Below are 4,064 nucleotides of genomic sequence, written 5' to 3'. Positions count from 1 at the left end.
TCGTGAAGCAGTGATGATTTGGCCAGAAAAACAAATCCAGGTCTTGGTAATAGAAACGTAAATTACTTTCAGGAACTATAATGAAGTGTCTCCAGATGCATGCCTGGAATGAAAGTATTGAATGTTTCATTTATAATTGAAGGCTACGGTATTTTAGGACTGCCCACTTTGTGTTTTCTCCTGATAGGAACTGTGTGTGTGTGTGTGTGTGGAGATGTGTGTGAGAGTGTGTGAGAGGTGTGAGGAGTGTGTGTGGAGTGTGTGTGTGTGATATGAGAGGTGTGTGTGGAGTGTGTGAGAGTGTGAGAGTGTGTGTGTGTGTGTGTGAGGAGTGTGTGTGTGAGAGCTGGCAGTCCGTGCATGTTTCTGTCCAGATTCCGTTATGAGTTACAGATGTGTGTGTGATCAGCATGTCCGCCATCCAGGTGTGTGTGTGTGTGTGTGTGTGCCTGTCCAGTTGAGTCCGTTTGCTGGGATCTTTGATTGTCTTGTGTCTTGTACTCTGCCTTAGAGCGCAGCTCGTCCTTGGGTCTCGCCAACGAGTTTAACAAAAGGAGTATCAGGGGTGTCCAGAATCGGTGACGCTGATAGCCTGTGGGAGGGCTTTCACTTTCTATGAGTGTCGTTTATCTGTGAATTATCTGTGGATTTGTCGGCTCTCCACTAAAAACCAAAACAAAAGCTACAGATAAGCTCCATAAAACACACACACACACACACACACACACACACACACACACACATTGGCCACACAGACAGGAGCCAAACTCTGATGAAGAGCTGTCTGACCAGTCCCCTGATCAGTGTAATGAGGCCAAGAACTTTGTGTGTGTGTGTGTGTGTGTGTGACTCTGAATGTACATCCTGTAAATGATCTAAGAGTGACTCTGAGTCTCACAGCACTGCTGCTCTGAAGACTTCAGTCCCCAACAGAAAGACGTGAAGGCTTGTTGGCCTTGAACTGTTACATCTGACAGACTGTGTGCAGTGTGTGTGTGTCTGAGGTTTTGCTACAATCTGTTTCTATGTCAACAGATACTTAATGCTCAATTGAGCGTGTATAATCACATTTTACTCTCACAGGAAATCCATTTATCTGCCCAGGACACCGTGGGAAGAAAACAGACCAGAATGTGTTATATGTCTGTACTGTGTATATTTATTATTCATAATGGGTAAGACATTAAGATGTAAAGAGATGTGTGCAAAAGTGATAAGTTTCATGTCCATTGAAGAAGTTCATTTATTGTAAGTAAAGTGTCTACTTTTAAGGTTTCAAATATTGCTTTTTGGAGAATAAAATGTCAAAATTTGAAATGTCAAAAAAAAAAAGATGATAAATTCGTGCCTTGATCAATAAAAGCGATTACTTAATTTAATTAAATGCAATATTTAACAAAACGCCGGCCTTAGAGCTGTTTTAGCTGTGATGCTTGTTGGGTGTGGACAGGTGCACCTGCAGGCGCAAGAGGTGAAGATGAGGATGGTCGGCACATGGCGATGCGTGGTGAAGAGCGGCGGCGTCCTGGCGCTGTATAGCGGCCTCGAGCGCGTCCTCTGCAGACAGGTCTGAGCTCGGCGCCTCACGCGCCGCCTAACGTCCGCTTAAAGACAAGAAAAACACCACGTTTAATGGCTGGATGGAGTTCAGGAGAAGCACGCAGGTAATGGGTCTATATCTCCTCTGTCTCCTGTAGATGTCGTATTCTCTCACCCAGGTTTGCCATCTATGAGACGGTCAGAGACATGATGGGCAGCGGTCGAGGATCCCATGCCCTTCTATCAGAAAATCCTGCTGGGGCGTTTGGAGTAAAACACACACCTTATAAACCATAGGCATACAGTATATAGATTAACATATGTTCATACGCTCTTTTAGTATTTGATTCATTTATTTACTATGTACAGTTTGTATTAACATCCAGAATATTTGTAAAAATATACTTATTCATATTTTATTTCTATTTATTCTAGCAGTCATAAAATAAATAAATAGAAAAAATTATTTGACATTTTCCACTTTTTCTGAATTTGCAGGCTGTATGAAGTCTGACAAGAAAAAATTCCAGCATTGTGTAAGATTCGTAATCATGTATAGATAAAATTTAGTTTATTTTCATTTTTATTCCAAAAGTTTATCTGAAGAGAAGAATTTTTGTATCTCAAATTTTATATATATATATATATATATATATATATATATATATATATATATATATATATATATATATTATATAATTTTTTATTATTATTTAATTTTTTTTTACCTTACCTTAAATGCAATTACCTTTTTCCTTTTTTCCCATCTATGGTTTGTAATCCCCTTTATACTGCAGGTTTGAGATCGTTTTCCTCTTCTCTCACTCGTGTGTTTCCATGAGCTTCACGGCGGCTTCGCCGGGACTCCGGCTGATATGGTGAGCGTTCGGTGTGTATTGCGAGGTTAGTGTGTGTGTTCTTCAGCTCATCGGCCCAGTCTGAGCGTTTCTTGCTGTTCGTCTCACAGGATGCAGAACGACGTGAAGCTTCCTGCGGAGCAGAGGAGAAAGTGAGTGTGCTCAGGTCTGAAAGCGCTCCTGACTCCTCACGTGACTAACCTGACTCGTGTGTGTGTGTGTGTGTGTGTGTGTGTGTCTCTCTCGCCCAGCTACAAGCGCGGCGCTGGGCGGCCTCTTCAGGAGTCTGGAGGGAAGGTAAAAGGCGCTTGTGGATCTGGGCGTGTTTGAATGTCTCTCTGAGACGTGTGTTTCTCTCAGAGGGGACCAGGAAGCTGTTCTCAGGAGCCACTATGGCGTCCAGCAGAGAGCCCTGGTCACTGTCGGGCAGGTGAGAGCAGTGCATCATAGGAGCGACTGCAGTTCATGAACGGATGTTGTGTGGAGTGTTTGTGATGAACGTGTCTCTCTGTGTCAGCTGGCGTGTTGCGATCAGGCCAAGCAGCTGGTGTTGGGCACAGGACTCATGGGAGATAATATAATGACACACTTCCTGTCCAGCTTCATCGCTGTGAGTATCGAACACTCTGATTGGCCAGTCACTGGTTATACTTTTATTTTTTAAGAAAAATTTTATGTGTGTGTGTATGTATATATGTATATATATATATATATATATATGTATATAAATAATAATAACTGCTATATAAAAAAAAAAATCTCTCTTCAGGGAGGTTGTGCGACGTTCCTCTGCCAGCCGCTGGATGTATTAAAGACCAGATTAATGAACTCTAAAGGGAATACAGAGTGAGTCTCCTGCCTCTCTGGTTATCGTCTCATTATCTTTTATTGCTCATTATTTAACTGTATTTTTGCATATTAGGGTGTGATCCACTGCCTGACTGAAACATGGCAAACTGGGACCACTAGCTTTCTACAAGGTACCAGATCTGCTTTATTATGCTTTGTTTGCTCATTAGACCTACTCTACCCGATCCCTTTGACGATGTCTCCCGCCGTCCAATCACGCGACAGGGTTTAGTTCCGCCGGATCCGCCTGATTCCTCACACGGTCCTGACCTTCGTCTTCCTGGAGCAGCTGAAGAAATACTCGGCATCCGGGTGATCGGGCTGAACCTCGACCTCCTGACCCTGTTTCCCTTTGGTCTCCTCCCGAAGCTGCTCTCACTTTCCGCGATCTTACTTCCAGGAAAATCCTCATCGACCATCTCCGAACGCACGACCATCTCTAACGTAACGCAGCCGATTCCAGCGTAACGGAAAACCAACCCGTCACGAGCTCACCTGAGCTTCTGGGAATAAACCACCGCGGGGTGAGCTTCAGACTACAGGGGGGTTTTAGCTAATGAAACAATGATTCAGATTTTTGTCTTTTTTTAAATACTGTTCTTAAATCCTTCTTTAGATCAGACGTTTTAAAGGAAGAGTTCAGTCATTATTTCGCCCGTATCATATTCCAAACCTGCTCTAATCGTTTTTTTCCAACTTATTGAAGGGTTTTGTTAAGGTGAGTAAAACTGACGAATCACGTTTTCCCTGAACTGTTCCTTTAAGACACCGATCCAAACCATCCGTAATGCTTTTAAACGGTTCCATTCAGACTCTGTG

The 4,064-nt window shown here is 42.9% G+C and overlaps 1 pseudogene; it reads left to right on the top strand.

Annotated features, from left to right (window-relative positions):
• The first annotated feature begins 410 nt into the window (after window positions 1-410).
• Window positions 411-3,656, top strand: LOC122349226 (annotated as a pseudogene).
• The last annotated feature ends 408 nt before the right edge of the window (window positions 3,657-4,064 follow it).

Source organism: Puntigrus tetrazona, chromosome 1, assembly GCF_018831695.1.
Source record: "Puntigrus tetrazona isolate hp1 chromosome 1, ASM1883169v1, whole genome shotgun sequence".
Classification (NCBI taxonomy): Eukaryota; Metazoa; Chordata; class Actinopteri; order Cypriniformes; family Cyprinidae; genus Puntigrus; species Puntigrus tetrazona.
The sequence above is the reverse complement of the archived record's forward strand: the minus strand, read 5'-3'. Positions and strand labels throughout refer to the sequence as shown.